This window comes from Pelophylax lessonae, assembly GCF_965119305.1.
Source record: "Pelophylax lessonae genome assembly, chromosome: 11".
NCBI lineage: Eukaryota > Metazoa > Chordata > Amphibia > Anura > Ranidae > Pelophylax > Pelophylax lessonae.
Window position 1 is genome coordinate 54511123 of NC_138778.1, and position 25605 is coordinate 54536727.

At 46.3% G+C, this 25605-nt stretch overlaps 1 long non-coding RNA gene across 1 annotated transcript; it reads left to right on the forward strand.

Moving 5' to 3' along the window:
* Positions 1–22879: 22879 nt before the first annotated feature.
* On the forward strand, positions 22880–25059 carry LOC309566717. Its single transcript, XR_014225891.1, has 3 exons — positions 22880–22951; positions 24594–24795; positions 24863–25059. It is a non-coding gene; the product is annotated as an uncharacterized lncRNA (long non-coding RNA).
* Positions 25060–25605: the final 546 nt, after the last annotated feature.

Here is a 25605-nt window from a genome sequence, read left to right on the forward strand (position 1 = left end):
CTCTTTACATTACACAGCCCCCTGCACCTCTGGACCCCTTTACATTACACAGCCCCTGTACCTCTGGCTCCCTTTACATTACGCATACCCCGTACCTCTTGCCCCCTTTTCATTACACAGCCCCCTGTGCCCCGGAAGACCGTTTGCATTACACAGCCCCTGCACCTCTTGCCCCGCTTTACAATACACAGCCCCCTGCACCTCTGGACACCTTTACATTACACAGCCCCCACACCTCTGGATCTCTTTACATTACACAGCCCCCTGCACCTCTGGACCCCTTTACATTACACAGCCCCTGTACCTCTGGCTCCCTTTACATTACGCATACCCCGTACCTCTTGCCCCCTTTTCATTACACAGCCCCCTGTGCCTCGGAAGACCGTTTGCATTACACAGCCCCTGCACCTCTTGCCCCGCTTTACAATACACAGCCCCCTGCACCTCTGGACACCTTTACATTACACAGCCCCCGCACCTCTGGATCTCTTTACATTACACAGCCCCCTGCACCTCTGGACCCCTTTACATTACACAGCCCCCGCACCCCTGGTCCCCTTTACATTACACAGCCCCGCACCTCTGGATCTCTTTACATTACACAGCCCCTGTACCTCTGGCCCCCTTTACATTACATAAGCTCACGCACCTCTGGCCCCCATTTACATTACACAGCCCCCGCACCTCTGGACACCTTTACATGAGACAGCCCCCGCACCCATGAAGCCCTTTACCTCTGATCCCATTTACATTACACAGCCCCCGTACCTCTGAAGTCCTTTACATTACACAGTCCCCGTACCTGTGGACCCATTTACATTACACAGCCCCCGTACCTCTGGACCCCTTTACATTACATAGCCCCCTGCATATTACACAGCCCCCCTACCCAGCCCCCCTGCATATTAAACAGCCCTCCTCCATATTAAACAAGAAGAGGAGGATCTGGGCTGCTCTGTGCATAACAATAAAATGCTTGTTATTTTTAAACAAAAACAAACAAGTTTTTAATATCACTTCAAGCCTGTGTTGTATCTATATGACATTTTGGTGCACTGTTCCTTAAGGCCAGTACACACAATCAGAAAATTGTACAAAAAATACCGCTTTCAAAGCGGTAGTATGATAATCTGATCATTAGTACACAGCTTTCGAACACAACAATTCTTGTGAAATTCTCTGATGGGACAAGCACGAAAATTTTACTCATACGATACCAGATTGTACGATTTCCGTTTAATCAGTACAGTTTTTGTCCAAAAATACAATATGAATACAAAACAATACATTACATCACATCACTTTTTTTCTGTCGTAAGAGAATTTTTGTAAATTTAGTAACCTCTTAATTTTAGATATGAGATTGGCATGCGAAAAAAAAAAAATTGGACGATCATTCGTCCGATATTCTCATCGTGTTTACTAGGCTTTAGTTTAAAATCTATAAAAGCAAGTTCATTGTAAACCGGTTCATTTAGCTTTCCTGCCTAAAGTGGAGTTCCACCCAAAAGTGAACATTCCTCTTATCCGCCTCCCTCCCCCTTCTGGTGCCACATTTGGCACCTTTCGGAGGGAGCGGGTACCTGTCTTTGACAGGTACCCTGCCTCTACTTTCGTCAGACCTCGCCATGGCGAGGTACGTCAGAAGTTCAGCCCCCTCCTCCTCCTTCCCCTGCTAGCAGGCAAGTAAGAGAGCACCACGTGGTTCGCGCATGTGCAGTAGGGACCCTTGCAGCTTCACGGCCGGGTTTCTTACTGGCAATGGCAGTGGCATCACCTGACAGCCGATGGAAACATTGGCTGCGGTGTCGACATTGCTTTACTCCAGGACAGGTGTCTTAATATTAAAAGTCAGCAGCTACAGTATGTGTAGCTGCTGACTTTTCATTTTTGGAAGGGGGAGGCTGGAACACCGCTTTAACAACTGTAAAACAAAAATTGGCCACGTAGAGAGGGCGTTGTTTTCAATGAGTCAGTTGGTTTTTATTGCAAGGAGGAGCGGAAAAGGACAATTGCTATATTGCACTTTAAAGCTGTAAGTAGATTCTGCTTGTAAAGAACAAATATACTGTACATGCATAATTACATACTATAATCATAAACAAGGTTTATGATTATAACATAACATCATTATTTTCTTGTTCATAAAAGGGAAAACCATGCATTTTAAAGCACATTTGAAGAGTGTATTATATATAGACAGGACAGATATGAAAGTACATAGGGCTTTATATATATATATATATATATATATATGAGCAAATTGTGGTTAAAAGTGAGAAAAGTGCAGAATTAGTACAGGAGGTGGTCATAGGCTGTATGGACATGGTGCAGGAGGCCATGTCACAGGCTGCGGACATGGTACATGAGATGCAGAGGCTGCAGGCATGGTACAGGAGATGCAGAGGCTGCAGGCATGGTACAGGAGATGCAGGAGCTGCGGACATGGTACAGGAGATGCAGAGGCTGCGGACATGGTACAGGAGATGTCATGGGCTGTGTAGGCATGGTACAGGACATGTCACAGGCTGCAGACATGGTACATGAGATGCAGGGGCTGCAGGCATGGTACAGGAGATGCAGGGGCTGTGGACATGGTACAGGAGATGCAGGTCCTCTGACATGGCACAGGAGATGCGAAGGCTGCGGATATGGTACAGGAGATGCAGGGGCTGCAGACATGGTACAAGAAATGCAGGAGCTGTGGACATGGTAAAGGAGATGCAGGGGCTGCAGACATGGTACAGGAGATGTCTGTAAGATCCTGGTACCTGCGGTACCCTTCCAGCCTATTATTTGTACATTACGTTCCACCATATAGATAGGTGGAACGCATCTAGTACCTGTCCCTTTAAATTCCATGACCTCATCAGTGAGTGCCGCTCTGAGCGGCTATTTCAACCGCCGGCATTCACTCACATGTGTCTTTGACAGGTACCCTGCCTCTACTTTCGTCAGACCTCGCCATGGCGAGGTACGTCAGAAGTTCAGCCCCCTCCTCCTCCTTCCCCTGCTAGCAGGCAAGTAAGAGAGCACCACGTGGTTCGCGCATGTGCAGTAGGGACCCTTGCAGCTTCACGGCCGGGTTTCTTACTGGCAATGGCAGTGGCATCACCTGACAGCCGATGGAAACATTGGCTGCGGTGTCGACATTGCTTTACTCCAGGACAGGTGTCTTAATATTAAAAGTCAGCAGCTACAGTATGTGTAGCTGCTGACTTTTCATTTTTGGAAGGGGGAGGCTGGAACACCGCTTTAACAACTGTAAAACAAAAATTGGCCACGTAGAGAGGGCGTTGTTTTCAATGAGTCAGTTGGTTTTTATTGCAAGGAGGAGCGGAAAAGGACAATTGCTATATTGCACTTTAAAGCTGTAAGTAGATTCTGCTTGTAAAGAACAAATATACTGTACATGCATAATTACATACTATAATCATAAACAAGGTTTTTAAAACTAAATCATATTTTTATGCCAATAATCACATCAAGTTGATCTAGTTTGCCTGTACAGTTTTCATGCAGAGATGTTTTTTTAATTAACATGCTAAATGATCATACCTTTTAAATAACCACCTAATTTTTGGCATGTTTCACCCCCTTCATTGTTAGGCCCCATTTCCTCTGTATAATGCTGTGATACTTTAAATGACAATTACTTTATCAAGCAACACTGTACCCAAATAGATTTTATATATTTATTTGAGACAGATAGAACTTTTTTTAGTGGTATTCAGTAACCACTATGGTTTTTATTTTTTACTATATAAAGGGAAAAAAAAACACATAATTTGAAAAAAAAACAAATCTTTTCTTATATAAGGTTTGAAATCATATCAAATAAAAATAACAAGACAATACGAACATCCCAAAAATTACCTTGTTTTGGAAAGTAGACACCCCAAGGTGATTTGATTTTTTTGGCACACTTTTTTGGAAATAAAGAATCATGCTGGCAATGAGGGGGTTAAAATATAAAGGTTGGCAATGGTCCACTAGGTGCATTAATAAATTTTTTGGGGGTGCTGCAAACACGGATACCACATTCTAATTGTGTAATTTGTTTACTTGTAAGTTTATTAATACAGTACAAAAAAAAACAAATCACATACCATACATTAAAAAACCATACAGGGGTTATGTGACTCTGTCCTATTATAGTACCCTCCCCCCTTGGCACGCAAAGAAAAAAAAATAATATATATATATATATATACAAAAGTATTGCTGCGCTAAGAAAAGTATAAAAAGTAATAATAAATAAGTGAAAAGTAGCTGACACAGATCTTGAATTGAGAAGCAGATCAACAGTAGACAATTATTATAGATGTAGCGCTAATCTAATCTATGGATGACAGGTGTACAAGTCCATGTAATAGGGGAGAATTCCACGATACATAGGTGTCCACTCCAAACAAGGTGTAAAGAACTGCAAGCCAGGAGAACCGCCACCAAACCCAGAAGTCACACTGCCTCTGCTCTGAAGGTCAGGACCTTCATAACAAAGGTCATAAACAGCAATCAGACCGATGATGATATACTCCTTCAATCCTATAGGATTGCAGATAAATCCCTCTCCAGAAGTAGATGGCTTAGAGCATGTAGAGTAGAAATAAAAATAGCAATCATCTCCTTGGTTGGACATATAGATCTGAAGGTGTATGTAGTAAAACCAAGAGTTAACAGCATCTAAAGGAAGTACAGACTTTTCGGAATACACCAAGAACCTGCTTTCTGCAGCAAGCAGAGGGTACTTCCTTTAGATGCTATTTGTTTGAAAAAAATGATAAAAATTTATTTTGGGTACAGTGTTGCATGACCGCGTAATTGTCATTCAAAGTGCGACAGCTCTGAAAGCTGAGAATCGGCCTGGGCAGGAAGGGGGTTTAAGTGCCCAGTACACAAGTGGTTAAATAAGCTTTGGCAATAAAACCTGGAAGCTGATTGGTTTCTATGCAGAGCTGTACCAGATTTTGCACGCTCAAATTTTAGTACATCTCCTCCATTAATGTATTGTATTTTCCAGTCTGCGGCAAGACTTCTAAAAATCATCAATCATTTGTTTATGGAGCATATCACCTAACTAATAAAACCCTCAGAAGTCTAAAGTATTAAATAGTACAAAGAAAGAAAGGGAAACAAATAAAAGGAGGGGGGGGGCTCGAGCCAGCATCTCTGTCCACATGATATTAGTATGAAGTTCCCCTCCCGAGTGACGCACTGTTTATGTATATGGGATTTTATGCACAAATAGAGAGTACTAATAAAAAAGTGAATTGTGATGCATTAATGAGGATGTCAGTTTCTAAATGATCTATGATTGGTAAAATTTGTACTTAGGTATTTGCAGATTAATTACTCTCCCCTATCCTACGGTGGAAGGTAGTTACATCCTGTGAAATGCATCGCGGAACCAAGTTCCCTTAAACATTATAATCAGAAAAAAATATTTTGTTAATATAGACAGGCATAAATGATTGAATAAAATTATAGATGTATGTCAATAATAAATGGAAATATGAACGTCAGGGGGGTACTGTAACAGGAGGGAGACACATAACCCCTGTAGGGTTTTTCTTTTTTAATGTATGGTCATATGTGATATGTTTTAATCTATTGTATTAATAAACTTTGTATAGTTAAATGAGATACTGTCAGGGCCGGACTGGGAACAAAATTCAGCCCTGGAAATAATTTCATACCAGCCCCATAGCATTATTATACCAGCCCAACAGCATAACATCATTATTTTCTTGTTCATAAAAGGGAAAACCATGCATTTTAAAGCACATTTGAAGAGTGTATTATATATAGACAGGACAGATATGAAAGTACATAGGGCTTTATATATATATATATATATATATATATATGAGCAAATTGTGGTTAAAAGTGAGAAAAGTGCAGACATAGTACAGGAGGTGGTCATAGGCTGTATGGACATGGTGCAGGAGGCCATGTCACAGGCTGCGGACATGGTACATGAGATGCAGAGGCTGCAGGCATGGTACAGGAGATGCAGAGGCTGCAGGCATGGTACAGGAGATGCAGGAGCTGCGGACATGGTACAGGAGATGCAGAGGCTGCGGACATGGTACAGGAGATGTCATGGGCTGTGTAGGCATGGTACAGGACATGTCACAGGCTGCAGACATGGTACATGAGATGCAGGGGCTGCAGGCATGGTACAGGAGATGCAGGGGCTGTGGACATGGTACAGGAGATGCAGGTCCTCTGACATGGCACAGGAGATGCGAAGGCTGCGGATATGGTACAGGAGATGCAGGGGCTGCAGACATGGTACAGGAAATGCAGGAGCTGTGGACATGGTAAAGGAGATGCAGGGGCTGCAGACATGGTACAGGAGATGTCTGTAAGATCCTGGTACCTGCGGTACCCTTCCAGCCTATTATTTGTACATTACGTTCCACCATATAGATAGGTGGAACGCATCTAGTACCTGTCCCTTTAAATTCCATGACCTCATCAGTGAGTGCCGCTCTGAGCGGCTATTTCAACCGCCGGCATTCACTCACATGTGTCTTTGACAGGTACCCTGCCTCTACTTTCGTCAGACCTCGCCATGGCGAGGTACGTCAGAAGTTCAGCCCCCTCCTCCTCCTTCCCCTGCTAGCAGGCAAGTAAGAGAGCACCACGTGGTTCGCGCATGTGCAGTAGGGACCCTTGCAGCTTCACGGCCGGGTTCCTTACTGGCAATGGCAGTGGCATCACCTGACAGCCGATGGAAACATTGGCTGCGGTGTCGACATGGCTTTACTCCAGGACAGGTAAGTGTCTTAATATTAAAAGTCAGCAGCTACAGTATGTGTAGCTGCTGACTTTTCATTTTTGGAAGGGGGAGGCTGGAACACCGCTTTAACAACTGTAAAACAAAAATTGGCCACGTAGAGAGGGCGTTGTTTTCAATGAGTCAGTTGGTTTTTATTGCAAGGAGGAGCGGAAAAGGACAATTGCTATATTGCACTTTAAAGCTGTAAGTAGATTCTGCTTGTAAAGAACAAATATACTGTACATGCATAATTACATACTATAATCATAAACAAGGTTTTTAAAACTAAATCATATTTTGATGCCAATAATCACATCAAGTTGATCTAGTTTGCCTGTACAGTTTTCATGCAGAGATGTTTTTTTAATTAACATGCTAAATGATCATACCTTTTAAATAACCACCTAATTTTTGGCATGTTTCACCCCCTTCATTGTTAGGCCCCATTTCCTCTGTATCATGCTGTGATACTTTAAATGACAATTACTTTATCAAGCAACACTGTACCCAAATAGATTTCATATATTTATTTGAGACAGATAGAACTTTTTTTAGTGGTATTCAGTAACCACTATGGTTTTTATTTTTTACTATATAAAGGGAAAAAAAACACATAATTTGAAAAAAAACAAATCTTTTCTTATATAAGGTTTGAAATCATATCAAATAAAAATAACAAGACAATACGAACATCCCAAAAATTACCTTGTTTTGGAAAGTAGACACCCCAAGGTGATTTGATTTTTTTGGCACACTTTTTTGGAAATAAAGAATCATGCTGGCAATGAGGGGGTTAAAATATAAAGGTTGGCAATGGTCCACTAGGTGCATTAATAAATTTTTTGGGGGTGCTGCAAACATGGATACCACATTCTAATTGTGTAATTTGTTTACTTGTAAGTTTATTAATACAGTACAAAAAAAACAAATCACATACCATACATTAAAAAACCATACAGGGGTTATGTGACTCTGTCCTATTATAGTACCCTCCCCCCTTGGCACGCAAAGAAAAAAAAATAATATATATATATATATATACAAAAGTATTGCTGCGCTAAGAAAAGTATAAAAAGTAATAATAAATAAAAAGTGAAAAGTAGCTGACACAGATCTTGAATTGAGAAGCAGATCAACAGTAGACAATTATTATAGATGTAGCGCTAATCTAATCTATGGATGACAGGTGTACAAGTCCATGTAATAGGGGAGAATTCCACAATACATAGGTGTCCACTCCAAACAAGGTGTAAAGAACTGCAAGCCAGGAGAACCGCCACCAAACCCAGAAGTCACACTGCCTCTGCTCTGAAAGTCAGGACCGTCATAACAAAGGTCATAAACAGCAATCAGACCGATGATGATATACTCCTTCAATCCTATAGGATGGCAGATAAATCCCTCTCCAGAAGTAGATGGCTTAGAGCATGTAGAGTAGAAATAAAAATAGCAATCATCTCCTTGGTTGGACATATAGATTTTAAGGTGTATGTAGTAAAACCAAGAGTTAACAGCATCTAAAGGAAGTACAGACTTTTCGGAATACACCAGGAACCTGCTTTCTGCAGCAAGCCGAGGGTACTTCCTTTAGATGCTATTTGTTTGAAAAAAATGATAAAAATGTATTTTGGGTACAGTGTTGCATGATCGCGTAATTGTCATTCAAAGTGCGACAGCTCTGAAAGCTGAGAATTGGCCTGGGCAGGAAGGGGGTTTAAGTGCCCAGTACGCAAGTGGTTAAATAAGCTTTGGCAATAAAACCTGGAAGCTGATTGGTTTCTATGCAGAGCTGTACCAGATTTTGCACGCTCAAATTTTAGTACATCTCCTCCATTTATGTATTGTATTTTCCAGTCTGCGGCAAGACTTCTAAAAATCATCAATCATTTGTTTATGGAGCATATCACCTAACTAATGAAACCCTCAGAAGTCTAAAGTATTAAATAGTACAAAGAAAGAAAGGGAAACAAATAAAAGGAGGGGGGGGGGCTCGAGCCAGCATCTCTGTCCACATGATATTAGTATGAAGTTCCCCTCCCGAGTGACGCACTGTTTATGTATATGGGATTTTATGCACAAATAGAGAGTACTAATAAAAAAGTGAATTGTGATGCATTAATGAGGATGTCAGTTTCTAAATGATCTATGATTGGTAAAATTTGTACTTAGGTATTTGCAGATTAATTACTCTCCCCTATCCTACGGTGGAAGGTAGTTACATCCTGTGAAATGCATCGCGGAACCAAGTTCCCTTAAACATTATAATCAGAAAAATATATTTTGTTAATATAGACAGGCATAAATGATAGAATCAAATTATAGATGTATGTCAATAATAAATGGAAATATGAACGTCAGGGGGGTACTGTAACAGGAGGGAGTGACATAACCCCTGTAGGGTTTTTCTTTTTTAATGTATGGTCATATGTGATATGTTTTAATCTATTGTATTAATAAACTTTGTATAGTTAAATGAGATACTGTCAGGGCCGGACTGGGAACAAAATTCAGCCCTGGAAATAATTTCATACCAGCCCCATAGCATTATTATACCAGCCCAACAGCATAACATCATTATTTTCTTGTTCATAAAAGGGAAAACCATGCATTTTAAAGCACATTTGAAGAGTGTATTATATATAGACAGGACAGATATGAAAGCACATAGGGCTTTATATATATATATATATATATATATATATATATATATATATATATATATATATATATATATGAGCAAATTGTGGTTAAAAGTGAGAAAAGGGGGGGTGTGGCTTGGTCCCGATCCAAGATGGCTGCTTAGCTCCGAGCTCCTGCACCTCACGGCCTGATCTTTTCCTACTGCTGCCCGAAACCACCCCTTATCTGTTACTTCACCATGGGGAGTACTTCACGGAGCTCCTCAGCTACCCGATCCCGTTCCCCGCGGGAACCGGAGACCCAGATCAGCCGGCATATACCCGAAATCTTCCGTACCCAGGCTAGAGATACTCAGCGGCCTACTCCCTCTCCTTCCAGCCTGCCTCGCTCCCGCTCACCGAGTAGGGCCCCCCGGGTGAGGGCGCCTCATCGTCTGAAGCGATTACACCCAGATCAGCGGCATCCCTGTCATTTGCGGATCTACAACTGGTGGCCACGGATATCTAAATGGACATTAAAGCCACTTTCTCTGCGGCCATAGCGGAGCTCCGGAGTGACTTCCAGGCTATGGCACTGCGTGTGGAGGAAGTCGAATCTACAACTGCCGGCCATGATGCCTCCCTGTGCCATGTTCAACAGGTCACCGAATCCCACGCAGCCCTCTTAAGGGATCTGAATCGCCATGTGGAGGACCTGGACAACAGGGGTCGGCGAAAGAACTTGCGGGTTTGTGGCATCCCTGAGAGCGTGGAACACCAGAACCTTACTCAAACTGTAGTGGCCATTTGCAATGATTTGCTAGGCAGACCCCCTGAAACGCCAATCGTCCTGGAACGGATTCACCGTGCCCTGCGCCCTCGGGGCAGGGACAATGATCCGCCTAGAGATGTGGTCTGTTGCCTGGCGAACTTCCAGGTGAAGGAAGACGTTTTAAGGAATGCAAGAGTCTGACAGCACCTCACTTATCATGGTGCCGAAATTAAGATGTTTCAGGACCTCTCTAACATTACTTTACAAAGAAGAAGAGAACTGCGCCCCCTGCTGGATGAGCTTCGCTCTAGAGCCATCATCTATCGCTGGAAGTTCCCCTTCGGTCTCTCGGCCACCTCTCAAGGTCGCACCGCTCTGCTTCGGGTTCCAGAGGATCTGGAACACTTCTGCTCCACACTGGCCATTCCCTATGTCCACTTACCGGACTGGTACAGTGAGTTCCGCCTATCGCTTCTTCACTGTGATGCTCCGATGGACGGTGTGCAACCTGCAGGCAACTTCAATTCCGGCATTGGCAGACGCAGAGCTCACCCGCCTTCTTCTCCACCGGCTGAGGGAGCTGGCTTACCCCGCAATGGCAGTCCGACGGTGTCCCCGAGCGTGATGTACGCCTTGATCAGTGACGTTTCTTTAGTGTGAGTACTCATTGTCCCCTGTGTCAATTTACCCCGGTTTCTCCTGCGTTTCTCCGGCTGCAGCCTGCCTGCTTGGTGTGTGTCCTCATCACCTGTACACCGTAATTGCCGCCCTTACATAGCCTGGACACTGAGAAGACGCTATACTCGAGGGGGCCCCCCCTGTCAGCTTGTTCCCCTCTGGACGCTATGCTGTGCTATAACCCTGTTAGTCTATGCAAAATCTGTTTCGGTCACCTCACATGCTGCTCCATGGATACCTTGCTCCCTTGGGCGCTCGGCCTCCCCCCACCCTGCTTTCTGCTAGCCTGCCGATGCTTGATGGTGATATGGCGGCTGCCCTCCCCCCCTCTCCACCGGACTTTGGCCCCGTTCACTGTGATGTAATTTAGCGGAGTATGTGTACACTGATCTGAACGGTCCCTTGTGTCGCCACCTCCTGGGGTCTGTACTCTGCTTCTAACTTTGATTGCCCCACAGCCTCCTGCTTTCCTGACTTGAAGTTCCACCCTTTGCCACTAGCACCTCCGCTTTCAGCCTGCCTCTGTGCCTACTATGGCTCTCCTTGTCGTCACTGGATGCTGACATCGCTGACGTTCCCCACATGTGCTGCTGGCTATTCATGCTTCGGATGGACTTGATCTCTTACTATCATTGCTATGTCGTACACTGAGGGATGCGAGCTGTGTCTTGCATTGTCATGCCAGCTGGCTCCTTTGGTGTGTGACTCCCTATTTGAAAGCCTTATGAATGGAACTGTTCTGAGGTGATCGTCATTTTCAGCTGTGGTTGGGAGAGGTGGGATGGGGGGCGGGGATCGGTGGCGGTGGGGGTGGGGTGTCTCGTGCTATGATTAATTCATTGATGCCTTTCCTCAATCCGCTGTGTCTTTTACCCCTCTGTACTCCTGCCATTCCTCTGGTGGTGTTGGTGTTTCCACCACCTAGGAATTGCCTGAGAGCAGACTGGCTCTGTGAAAAATGCCTTACTTGCTCCGTGGAGGAAATTTCCTTTGTGACCAGATAATTGGGGGCATGTATGTTACTTATATGTTACTCTTATGGTTTATGTGCACACTAATGGTCTTCTCTCCACAGGTGTTTTGCTTTATGGTTGAGGCGCAGGCTCCTCTCCAATGGGTACTCAATGGGTACCTCCTTTTCTTCCTTCTATCCCTTTCTACTCAGGCAATGTTACATGGTTCACGGTTATTTTGGGTTATGTTGTTTGCTGGGCAACTTTGTCAGGGCTGTTCCATGTCCCAACGTGTTCTATCCCTCCCTCCGCTCCCTGCTTCTGCACTCCTACATCTAGGGCTGCCCCCCTCGCTCCTTCCTTATAGGACTGGGTTGTAGGCCCCTATACTTTGGCCTGTATGCCAGAGCTACTCCCCTGGTTTCCCGCATTTTTAGGGCTCTCCTTTAAGCTTTCACGGCCTTTCAGGTGCCTGGTGCTGACCCCCATTTTTGGACACTCTTCCTTCCACACTCGCCAACGGTTGAGGTTATATACCTCTCCTGAACTTGATCCGACTTTTTTTTTTTCCCCGTCCTTTCCCTAGCTGGGTAAGGTAGCAGGTCTACTAACACCCTCGGTCTTTGTCACACACCCGCTCCCGCTCCCCCCCTCCTGCTTGTTCCCCCCCCCCCCCCCGCTTCTCCTACCTCTTTTTACCTCCTTTTTTCCGGTACTCTATTTTTGGTCCCCTCTCTACTCTCCTTCTCTTACTGCTCTTATTCTCTCTTTTTTTTTTTTTTTTGGGTTGAGATCGTACCTGCTACTAACATGCCACGTATCCCTCCGTTGGACCCTGACGGCCAAAAGCTGAAAATAGTTTCCTTCAACACTAAGGGTCTTAACACTCCACAGAAACGGTCCACGGTTCTAACGCATATGCGTAGACTCCGAGCGGACGTGGTCTTTCTTCAGGAGATGCACTTTCGCTCGGATGCCATTCCCCGCTGTTACAACAAATATTATCCTACTGTTTTTCATGCTACGTCGGCGGAGTCAAAGACTAAGGGGGTTTCGATTCTGATTGCCAAGTCTGTTCCCTTGACCATCTCGGCCTCTTTAGCGGACCCCCAGGGTCGTTATCTCTTTTTGACTGGCACTATTCGCAACCAGCCTCTTACTCTGGTGAATGTTTATAGTCCGAATTCTTCCCAAGTATCTTTTTTCCGTGCTGTGGTTGCTGAATTGATTCCCTTCCAAAAGGGCGCTCTCATTTTTGGGGGTGATTTTAACGTCCCTCTGGACCCTCTGTTGGACACTTCCACGGGCTCCTCTTGTCTCCCCTACAAAGCACTGAAACAAATTAAATTGAGCCTTCAGGAGTTGTTCCTGCATGACTCTTGGCGCACTACGCATGCACGTGATGAAGACTTCACCTTCTTTTCCCCGCTTCAGCAGAAGTATTCCAGGATAGATTACCTCTTTTTATCCCAAAAGGACTTGATATGTCTCACGGACGCTACAATTGAACCATCTGTTATCTCCAATCACAACCCGATAACGATGACACTATCTCTACCTATCTATGCCCCACGGGACAGGATCTGGAGGTTGGACGCCTCCCTGCTGACGGACCCTGCCCGACTTTCCGAAATCCGTTCGGCCCTAGTGGACTATTTTCGCTGTAACTCTACCCCTGATACATCTCTGGTCACTCAGTGGGCTGCACACAAGTGTGTGATCCGAGGAAAACTCTTGGCGCTCGCCTCTGCACTGCGAAAGCAGAGGGAAGCGACCATCTCTGAGTACTTGTCTCAAATCTCCACCCTGGAGAGGGCTCATAAGAAGACGCAGGCTCAGGCCACGCATGACACTCTCATGGACATTAGAGAAAAGCTACAGCTGGAACTAGACAGAAGGACACGCAGGAGCTTTTTACTATCTCAGAAGCTCTTTTATGAGCATGGCAATAAAAGTGGTCGCCTTCTAGCGAGAGCTTTACATGCCCGAAAAGCCAAAACGGTTGTCCACCACCTTCGCTCTGATTCTGGCTCGCGAATTTCAAATAATAGGGATATTGCTGGCACATTTGAGAGGTATTATCGTCAGCTGTGCAATCTTCCAAGTGGGAACTCTCCCTCCTCTGCCCTTGAGTCGAGAGCGGGTGCCCTCGATGATTTCCTTAGCAGGAATCTAACTCAGGAGATCTCGTCGGATTTTAAGGCCTCTCTTGAGGCCCCCATCACTCTACTTGAATGGACGTCGGCACTTAAACAGCTCAAGCCGAACAGGAGTCTGGGCCCGGACGGCCTGTCTGCGGCTTTTTATAAATCTTTTGCCTACGTTTTGTCCACCCCATTTCTGGAGGCGTTTAATTCTCTTTCAGCAGACCAGCCCCTGTCACCATGTATGCTTGAAGCGCATATAGTTGTTATCCCGAAAGAGGGGAAGGACTCGACCTCTCCGTCCAATTATAGGTCTATCTCGTTGCTGAACGTGGACATAAAAATCTTTGCTAGAATCATGGCGAACAGGTTGCTTTCTCTCCTCTCTAAAGGGATACATCACGATCAAGTTGGCATTATCCCTGGCCGGGAGGCCAGGGATAACACCATTAAAGCTATAAACCTCCACCACGTTCTTTCAATGTCTCAGCAGAGGGGGTTCCTCCTCTCCCTGGATGCTGAGAAGGCATTTGATAAGGTGTCGTGGGACTACATGGAAGCTGCCCTTCGCGCTTGGGGGTTGGGCCCGCGCATGATGTGCTTCCTTATGTCCCTCTACGCTAATCCGAGTGCTCGTGTCCGGGTCAACGACACCTTCCCCGTCCGTACTGGGACTAGACAGGGGTGTCCTTTGTCCCCCTTACTTTTTGTGCTGACATTGGAACCTTTCCTGAACAGTATTAGGGATAACCCTTCTATTCGTGGGGTTAAGTTTGCTGCCAAGGAATACAAGGTGGCTGCTTATGCAGACGACCTCTTGCTGTTTTTGACTGACCCTATTACTACTCTTCCTTCGGTCATGCAGGAGTTTCGTCAATTCGCCTCTTTGTCCAATATGAAAATCAATTTTGCCAAATCTTTTGCACTAAATGTCTCCTTATCCCCTCAAGAGGTGCAAATGTGCAAGACCAACTTTCGCTTTGTATGGAAGCAAGACTCCTTGACATATTTGGGCATACAGATTCCGGCAGATCTGCAACACTTATTCCTCCGGAACTTTCCCCCGATCCTCTCCAAAATCAAACAGGATCTCCTTGCTTGGACTCGACTGCCCTTATCTTGGTTCGAGCGTGCTGCAGTCTTAAAGATGAACGTTCTACCGAGGCTTTTGTATGTTCTCCAAACGGTTCCTGCGGCCATTCCTTTGGGGACTACAAACGTCTTGTGTCCGCGTTCTTATGGAATGATAAACATCCCCGCATCCATTACGACCTCCTCTGCTTGCCCAAACACAAAGGGGGTATTGGTCTTCCAGACGCTCGAAACTATCACATGGCGTGCCACTTAACCAGAGTCATCGATTGGAATGTCCATAAGCTGTACAAGGACTGGGTGTCCCTGGAAAGTGGCTTTACTACACTCGATTTGGCTACCTCCCCGTGGTTATGACCCACTCATCTGCCGCCCTCTCTTCAGCTTCACCCTCTGATTGGTCCAACTCTCCAATCTTTTCGCACAACATGCAAAACGCGGGGAATCTCGAAGGCCCAGGGTCCGATGACCCCGCTCAAACTAAACCCTGACTTTCCCCCCGGCATGCACCGTCATTACCTGCTTGACAACTGGCCGCAGGAACAACTGCGCATTCACCATGTCAGCAACGGAGTGGAGGTATTTTCGGCCTCTTCTATAGCTCAGAAGGCCAAGAAACCCCCCGTTCCACCTTGGTCCTTTTTTCTGCTGGCCCACTATGTGCAAACATTTATTAAGAAGTTCTCCTGTCGGGATTCCCCGACCACGTTTGACGGGCTATGTCAGCAGGAAGGCCCCCTCCATAGACTAATCTCCATCCCGCACTCCCTCCTGTTCGAAGACTCGGGTCAGCTCACTCGCGCCCGTCGTGAAGCCTGGGAGAAGGAACTTGCTTGTTCGTTTTCCGAGGATGAATGGGAGCAGATCTTCTTGAAAAACCACAAATGTTCACGGAACGTCACGACCCAAGAAAATGGTTATAAAATTGTCTCAAGGTGGTACCGTACTCCGACGCTCCTTCATAAGATCACACCTTCCGTACCCTCCACCTGTTGGAGGTGTCTAGCGGACACCGGCTCTCTTCTCCATATTCTGTGGTCTTGCCCATGTTTGACAGCGTTCTGGACGGAAGTCCACCGACTTATTAAGCAGGTGACTACGGATGATCTGGACTTCTCACCGGCTCAATTCCTCTTGCACCATTCCCCTACTTCACATGCTTCCTATACGAAATCGCTTACAGCCCAAATGATCAGTGCTGCGCGCCAATGCGTTCCTGTTCTATGGAATTCTACACAGGCACCTACTATTCAACAGTGGCTGCGTCGGATTGTTGTTATAGCGGAAATGGAGGAGCTCATCCATATCGCAAATGACACCCCCTCTAAATATCACAAGAAATGGGCGTGCTGGGCTCACTTCACAACCACACCGGAATTTTCTACTCTTAATGCTTAAGCTGAGTTTGATCTTTTACTGCTACTTCTTTGTTTGGCATCCCGTGCTGGGGCTAATTAGGCTTTGTCTTGGTCTTCTGAATCGACACCCTCATACCCGATGTTTCCATTAATGTTAGCTAGCTATCATCGAATACGCATGGGCATTAGCTTCTAGGTGACCCCACTTCCCCTCTCACTCCCCCCCCCTTTTTTTTTTTCTTTTCTTTCTCCTTTCTCTTCTCTCTTCCTTCCCTTCTCTCTCTCTTCTGGCTCCCCCTTCCATTCCCCCGCCTTCCCCTTCCCCCTCCTTGCCCTTCCTCCTTCCTACCCCTCCCCACCCCCCCCCTACCTTATTTAGGTGCTCCGAACTGTCTGGCTGGTCCACACGGCTCGCACCTCTCCACAGCCTTTTTTGACGACCTTTTTTTTTTGTTCTCTCTTTTATTTTTATTTTTTCTCCCTCTTTGTGGTACTCCCCCCCCCCCCATTGCTGTGCCTGGGCCGATTGGGCCCGGAGCACGTACACACGCAAGGTCATGACCCTTTAGCCTGGAGTGCCTAATAGTGGGTTCTCTTTTCGTTTCATGTTCTTATGGTTTATGGGTTTGTAACTGTGTTTAAGTACTCTTCCACATTTTTGGGTATATGGACTCTAGACCTGCACCCTCCCCTCTCTTGTTTTGGAATACCCTTGCAGGTTCTACATTCTATGCAAGATTTAAAAGATGCTCTAGGACCGCTACGTATGGTTTGGAGCTTGCATTGATCTGGGTTGGTCCTGGGTCTTATTGGCCTTTCTAGGTCTGCATATGTGGGCGGGAAACTCAATTATTTTGTTATCTACTGTATATGTATGTTTACTCGCATATGGTTGTTTATTTTGCTGTATTGTATCTTTTATTATTCAATAAAACGTTTTGAAAAAAAAAAAAGTGAGAAAAGTGCAGACATAGTACAGGAGGTGGTCATAGGCTGTATGGACATGGTGCAGGAGGCCATGTCACAGGCTGCGGACATGGTACATGAGATGCAGGGGCTGCAGGCATGGTACAGGAGATGCAGAGGCTGCAGGCATGGTACAGGAGATGCAGGAGCTGCGGACATGGTACAGGAGATGTCATGGGCTGTGTAGGCATGGTACAGGACATGTCACAGGCTGCAGACATGGTACATGAGATGCAGGGGCTGCAGGCATGGTACAGGAGATGCAGGGGCTGTGGACATGGTACAGGAGATGCAGGGCCTCGGACATGGTACAGGAGATGCAGGGCCTCTGACATGGCACAGGAGATGCGAAGGCTGCGGATATGGTACAGGAGATGCAGGGGCTGCAGACATGGTAAAGGAAATGCAGGAGCTGTGGACATGGTAAAGGAGATGCAGAGGCTGCGGACATGGTACAGGAGATGCAGGGGCTGCAGACATGGTACAGGAGATGTCATGGGCTGTGCAGGCATGGTACAGGAGATGCAGAGACTGTGGACATGGTACAGGAGATGCAGAAGCTGCAGACATGGTACAGGAGATGCAGAGGCTGCAGGCATGGTACAGGAGATGTCATGGGCTGTGCAGGCATGGTACAGGAGATGCAGGAGCTGCAGACATGGTACAGGAGATGCAGAGGCTGCTGACATGGTACAGGAGATGCAGAGGCTGCAGGCATGGTACAGGAGATGTCATGGGCTGTGCAGGCATAGTATAGGAGATGCATAGACTGCGGGCATGGTACAGGAGATGCAGAAGCTGCAGACGTGGTACAGGAGATGCAGAGGCTGCAGGAATGATACAGGAGATGCAGAGGCTGCGGGCATGGTACAGGAGATGCAGAGGTTGCAGGCATGATACAGGAAATGCAGAGACTGCGGGCATGGTATAGGAGATGTCAGGGGCTGTGCAGACATGGCACAGGAGATGTCAGAGGCTATGCAGGCATGGTACAAAAGATGCAGAGGCTGCAGGCATTGTACAGGAGATGCAGAGGCTTAGGGCATTGTACAGGAGATGCAGAGGCTGCAGACATGGTACAGGAGATGCAGGCTGCGGGCATGGTGCAGGAGAAGCAGAGGCTGGGGGCATGGCGCAGGAGATGCAGAAGCTGCGGGCATGGTGCAGGACATGCATAGGCTGCGGGCATGGTGCAGGAGATGCAGAGACTGCAGGCATGTACAGGAGATGCAGTGCTGCAGGCATGGTGCAAGAGATGCTGGGACTGCGGAGGGGTCTTACATACTCATCGGTGAGGCGCCTTACATTTAAAAATTGCACAGCCTGGCGCCATCACGTCACTGCACATGAGCCTGCCACTGCAGGCAGCCCTAAGGCAGGGGGACTTGCCAGCCTACCGGGAAATTTCCGGTATACCGGTAGGCCAATCTGGCCCTGGATACTGTATTTGTGTAGTCCTTGGGCACCTGATGAATTTGCTTCCAAAAAATCTTATACAAATCATTAGGTACATTAAAACCTTAATGCTTGAAGGTAAAACAAATTTTAAAGCCTGAACTCAGTTTTGCAACCTTGGTGTTAATAAAACTGTACATATCATCACAACCATTTAGTTAAAATTATTCCTTGTTTTTTCAGAATAAACTGGGCCTACACTCATAAGTACAGTGCCTTGCGAAAGTATTCAGCCCCCTTGAACTTTGCAACCTTTTGCCACATTTCAGGCTTAAACATAAAAATATAAAACTGTAATTTTTTGTGAAGAATTAACAAGTGGGACACAATCATGAAGTGGAACGAAATTTATTGGATATTTGAAACTTGGTTAACAAATAAAAAACTGAAAAATTGGGCATGCAAAATTATTCAGCCCCTTTACTTTCAGTGCAGCAAACTCTCTCCAGAAGTTCAGTGAGGATCTCTGAATGATCCAATGTTGACCTAAATGACTAATGATGATAAATAGAATCCACCTGTGTGTAATCAAGTCTCCGTATAAATGCACCTGCACTGTGATAGTCTCAGAGGTCCGTTTAAAGCGCAGAGAGCATCATGAAGAACAAGGAACAAACCAGGCAGGTCTGAGATACTGTTGTGGAGAAGTTTAAAGCCGGATTTGGATACAAAAAGATTTCCCAAGCTTTAAACATCCCAAGGAGCACTGTGCAAGTGATAATATTAAAATGGAAGGAGTATCAGACCACTGGGAATCTACGAAGACCTAGCCGTCCCTCTAAACTTTCAGCTCATGCAAGGAGAAGACTGATCAGAGATGCAGCCAAGAGGCCCATGATCACTCTGGATGAACTGCAGAGATCTACAGCTGAGGTGGGAGACTCTGTCCATAGGACAACAAGCAGTCGTATACTGCACAAATCTGGCCTTTATCCACTTTACCACCGGAGGATTTTGCTGTCTTACTTCCAGGCCACTTTTTGCGATTCGGCTCTGTGCGACTTTAAGTGACAATTGCGCGGTTGTGCAACACCTTACCTAAACGAAATTTACGTCCTTTTTTCCCCACAAACAGAGCTTTCTTTTGGTGGTATTTGATCACGTGTGCAAATTTTACTTTTTGCGCTATAAACAAAAAAAGAGCGTACATTTTGAAAAAATAACAATATTTTTCAAATTTTTTTATATGAAATTCCCCCCAAAAAAATGTAAAAAAATCAAAATTTTTTTAAATTTTTTCCAATTTGTTTTCTGCTACCTATGTTTGGTAAAAAAAATCACAATAAGCGTATTTTGATTGGTTTGCGCAAAAGTTATTGCGTTTACTAAGGGAAAGATTTCTGTCATTTTTGGTGGTTTTTTTTTTTAACGAGTAATGGCGGCGATCTACGATTTTTTTTTGCGGGACTACGACATTGCTGCGGACAGACATTTTTGACACTTTTGGGGGTACCAGTGACATTACTGCAGTAATCAGTGCTATATATATGCAATGTTACTGTAAAAATGACACTGGCAGGGAAGGGGTTAATTTTATTGGAGAGGGAGGGGTTAATGTATGCCTGGTGCTTACTGACGTGTGTGGGGGGAGGTGACTGAGTGACACAGGGACAGATCGCATGTTCAGCTATGCTCAACCCTGCAATCTGACCCTGCCTGTCACTTAGGAGATCCGCCCGCTTGTGTTTACACACTCGATTTCCCGACGATCGGGGAAGAGCAGCGCTGCTCCTCCCCTGGCCCGACTCCCGCTGTGACTGAATACAGCGGGAGCGAGATTCCGGCGGCGCGCGCGCGCCCCCGAGAAAGGTGAATGTCTGGCGACGTAGGTCTACGTCGCCAGACGTTATCGAGCCACTTTGCCGCAGTAGAGCTCTAGTGAGCAGACGGCAAGTGGTTATGGAAGAGTGGCAAGAAGAAAGCCATTTCTTAAAGATATCCATAAAAATTGTCGTTTAAAGTTTGCCACAAGCCACCTGGGAGACACACCAAACATGTGGAAGAAGGTGATCTGGTCAGATGAAACCAAAATCAAACTTTTAGGCAACAATGCAAAACGTTATGTTTGGCGTAAAAGCAACACAGATCATCACCCTGAACACACCATCCCCACTGTCAAACATGGTGGTGGCAGCATCATGGTTTGGGCCTGCTTTTCTTCAGCAGGGACAGGGAAGATGGTTAAAATTGATGGGAAGATGGATGGAGCCAAATACAGGACCATTCTGGAAGAAAACCTGATGGAGTCTGCAAAAGACCTGAGACTGGGACAGAGATTTGTCTTCCAACAAGACAATGATCCAAAACATAAAGCAAAATCTACAATGGAATGGTTCACAAATAAACATATCCAGGTGTTAGAATGGCCAAGTCAAAGTCCAGACCTGAATCTAATCGAGAATCTGTGGAAAGAACTGAAAACTGCTGTTCACAAACGCTCTCCATCCAACCTCACTGAGCTTGAGCTGTTTTGCAAGGAGGAATGGGCAAAAATTTCCATCTCTCGATGTGCAAAACTGATAGAGACATACCCCAAACTCTGAAGACGTCACCAGAAGTGACGAAACGCGTCAGTTTGGACTGCATAGCGTCATCACGCTACCCTAGTTGGAACGCAAGCCGGAAGTTAGCCGTTATTCCGCGAGGAGGACGTGCGGCCCACACCGCTGACCACCAGGGATAGTGTGCTTTACTATTTTACTTTGTTTGAACCTGATGGATGGGTAATAAAATCTTTATTAAGACTGTATCACGCTATTTGGAGCCTTTCTTCTTCCCTTTCATTATCCTTGAATATTCCGGAGTCCAGAGGAGCCATTAGTAGCCCGCAGGACCGTTCAAAGGGGAGAGCCACTTAGCCCAGAGGGCTAACAAAGCCTGAATGGTCTTAGTGTCATATGGCACATAAGACCCACGTTATCTGGTAAGTGACCCATCTTATTCACTTTTGGAACAAGCAATCGATACTGTGAAACAATCAAGCCAGAGCACTTGCACATTTTGTGGATAACCATTTATTGAGGACATTAATTGCCTGAGCATAATCACCATTTATTGATGGACTTTTATATATAATATTTTTCCCTTTTCCGCTCACAAAATGTACACTATATTACCAAAAATCTTAAGACGCCTCCCTTTCCATGCACATGAACTTTAATGGCATCCTAGTCTTAGTCGGTAGGGTTCAATATTGAGTTGGCCCACCCTTTGCAGCTATAAAAGCTTCAACTCTTCTGGGAAGGCTGACCACAAGGTTTAGGAGTGTGTCTATGGGAATGTTTGACTATTCTTCCACAAGCGCATTTGTGTGATCAGGCACTGATGTGGATGAGAAGGCCTGGCTCGCAGTCTCCACTCTACTTCATTCCAAAGGTGTTCTATCGAGTTGAAGGCAGGACTCTGTGCAGGCCGGTCAAGCTCCTCCACCCCAAACTTACTCATCCATGGTACCAGTGCAACCAATAGGTAATGTGCTGAGCATGCAAGGTTACTTATTTATTTATTCCAGGTACTTACAGTATCTCACAAAAGTGAGTACACCCCTCCCATTTTTGTAAATATTTTATTATATCTTTTCATGTGACGACACTGAAGAAATGACACTTTGCTACAATGTAAAGTAGAAGTGGAAATGTCCAAATTGGGCCCAAAGTGTCAATATTTTGTGTGGCCACCATTGTTTTCCAGCACTGCCTTAATACTCTTGGGCATGGAGTTCAAACAGTGACTGCTGCCTAAGCTTTCAATCCCATAGAAAAGCAAAGGCAGTGCCACTACTACCAGATGCTAGTAACCAAACCACAAATCCAGCATTGCTAGGAGAGATCCGTTAAGTTCACAACTATGTACATATCTTTTAGGGACAGTCTGAGGAAATAGAGAAAACGTTTTTTCAGCATTAAAGTTAGTAATTTGGAGAACAGCTGACCCAAGAACTGCATAAGTGAGGGGAAGAAACTGTTTTTTTGTTTTGTTTTTTGCTAAATTTATTTTGTGGCCTTCCCTTTTTAATGGTAGCGGCTAGTTCCTGCCCAGTAGAAGGACCCTGGTGATGTCACATGGTACAGAGAAGTACAGGAAGTGGACAGAATTCATCACATCCCATGTGTCTGCTCTGCAGGGAAGGTCTGTTCCCGGGTTTTTTTCTGCTTCTTCTTCTGCAATCTCTGCCAAGGAGGGGAGGGATGTCTGTATATGGGGGGAGGAGATGTCTGTATATGGGGGGGGGGAAGTCTGTATATGGGGGGGGATGTCTGTATATGGGGGGAGATGTCTGTATATGGGGGGAGATGTCTGTATATGGTGGAGATGTCTGTATATAGTGGAGATGTCTGTATATGGGGGAGATGTCTGTATATGGGGGGATGTCTGTATATGGGGGGATGTGGGGGGATGTCTGTATATGGGGGGAGATGTCTGTATATGGGGGGAGATGTCTGTATATGGTGGAGATGTCTGTATATGGGGAGATGTCTGTATATGGGGAGATGTCTGTATATGGGGGGGATGTCTGTATATGGGGGGGATGTCTGTATATGGGGGGAGATGTCTGTATATGGGGGAGATGTCTGTATATGGGGGGATGTCTGTATATGGGGGAGATGTCTGTATATGGGGGGATGTCTGTATATGGTGGAGATGTCTGTATATGGGGGGGGTGTCTGTATATGGGGGGGATGTCTGTATATGGGGGGAGATGTCTGTATATGGCGGGGATGTCTGTATATGGGGGGGGGAGATGTCTGTATATGGGGGGGGGGGGAGATGTCTGTATATGGGGGGGGAGATGTCTGTATATGGGGGGGGACGTCTGTAGCTGTATATGGGGGGGGGACATCTGTAGCTGTATATGGGGGGGGACGTCTGTAGCTGTATATGGGGGGGGGCGTCTGTAGCTGTATATGGGGGGGGGACGTCTGTAGCTGTATATGGGGGGGGGACGTCTGTAGCTGTATATGGGGGGGGGATGTCTGTAGCTGTATATGGGGGGGGATGTCTGTAGCTGTATATGGGGGGACGGACGTCTGTAGCTGTATATGGGGGGGGATATCTGTAGCTGTATATGGGGGGACGGACGTCTGTAGCTGTATATGGGGGGGTGCACTATATGGGGGGGAGGGGGGATGTCCATCGCTGTGTATGGGGGGGGTGTCCCTCGCTGTGTATGGGGGGGGGTGTGTCCCTCGCTGTGTATGGGGGGGGGGTGTCCCTCGCTGTGTATGGGGGGGGGGTGTGCCCCTCGCTGTGTATGGGGGGGGGTGTCCCTTGCTGTGTATGGGGGGGGTGTCCCTCGCTGTGTATGGGGGGGGTGTCCCTCGCTGTGTATGGGGGGGTTGTCCCTCGCTGTGTATGGGGGGGGTGTCCCTCGCTGTGTATGGGGGGGGATGTCCCTCGCTGTGTATGGGGGAGATGTTTCTTGGGGGGTGTCTCTCTCTCTGTGGCTGTCTGTGTGTAATATATATATTTCTATCAGTGTTGATTCATCCTGTTTTTGTATTGTTTCCTTCCTCTTATTTATATCGGTGTTGATTGGTGGACTGACTGTATGGGAAGGAAACAATTGAAGGATTTGAATTAAGACTTCTATTGCAGGGGGGAGGGGGGGGGCGGGTTATTGGGTTGAGCTTCGGTGTCATGTAAATGTGTAGCAATAACCAGATTGGATCAAGTGGCTATTTGGCTGAAAGGGGGGGGGGGGATTTGAAGGGTTTAAAATTGGTCACAAACTGGTTTTGGGCAGAAAAACCTAACTTTGTCCTTTTTGCAGAACTGCAGTGAAGCTGAGAAGATTGTTTGAAGGATGGCGGCCAGAAACGGGAAGATTCCAAAGAGATCCCTGGATGGGTGAATGTGTGGAAGAATGGTGGTCAGAAGAAGGGAGGGAAGAAGACGACAGCTGAGAGATCGGGAAACCCTCTCCTACCTTTCTCTCACTCCTCTCTATCCTCCTCTGCGTCGGTCCTGGCTCAGTCCCATGCTCCTCCTGGGTCGGTCCTGGCTCAGTCCCATGCTCCTCCTGGGTCGGTCCTGGCTCAGTCCCATGCTCCTCCTGGGTCGGTTCTGGCTCAGTCCCATGCTCCTCTGTCTATCCTTTACGTCACAGTGCTATTTCCCCCTGGGGCTGGTGCTATTTATGCTCATCCTATAGTATTGATGGAGAACTTGCTGGGGGCCGGGACTTGGGGGTTGGGAGGTGGCATATAGAGGTTGGTGGGCCAGGTTGGGACTATGTTGGTGCAGCGGTTTGTTGAGAGTGGACAGCATTGTAGCCATCATTGGGCTATGCCCCGTTCGGCACATGGTGAATCCTCATAGTCTTAGTTATGCGATACCCGGGAGGCGGGGCTTTGCATTACCTATGTTTCACATTATTTGGCCAAAGTCGATCCCCCATGCCAGTCCCTGTGAAAATTAGGCATTGCCCCCAAAAAATGTAATGTGGCTACTGGAGGTCCTTTAATATAAGTTTGCCAAGTATGGTGCCCTGAACCCCTGTGGTTTGGGCTCTACATTTATAGTAGCTGCACCTACCATGTTATTCTATGGCAGGGTCATAGCCTGTGTCTCCTTTTCCCACCCCCGCATCATCCAGCCTGTGTCTCCTTCTCCCACCCCCCCTATCATCCAGCCTGTGTCTCCTTCTCCCACCCCCCCTATCATCCAGCCTGTGTCTCCTTCTCCCACCCCCCTATCATCCAGCCTGTGTCTCCTTCTCCCACCCCCGCTATCATCCAGCCTGTGTCTCCTTCTCCCACCCCCGCTATCATCCAGCCTGTGTC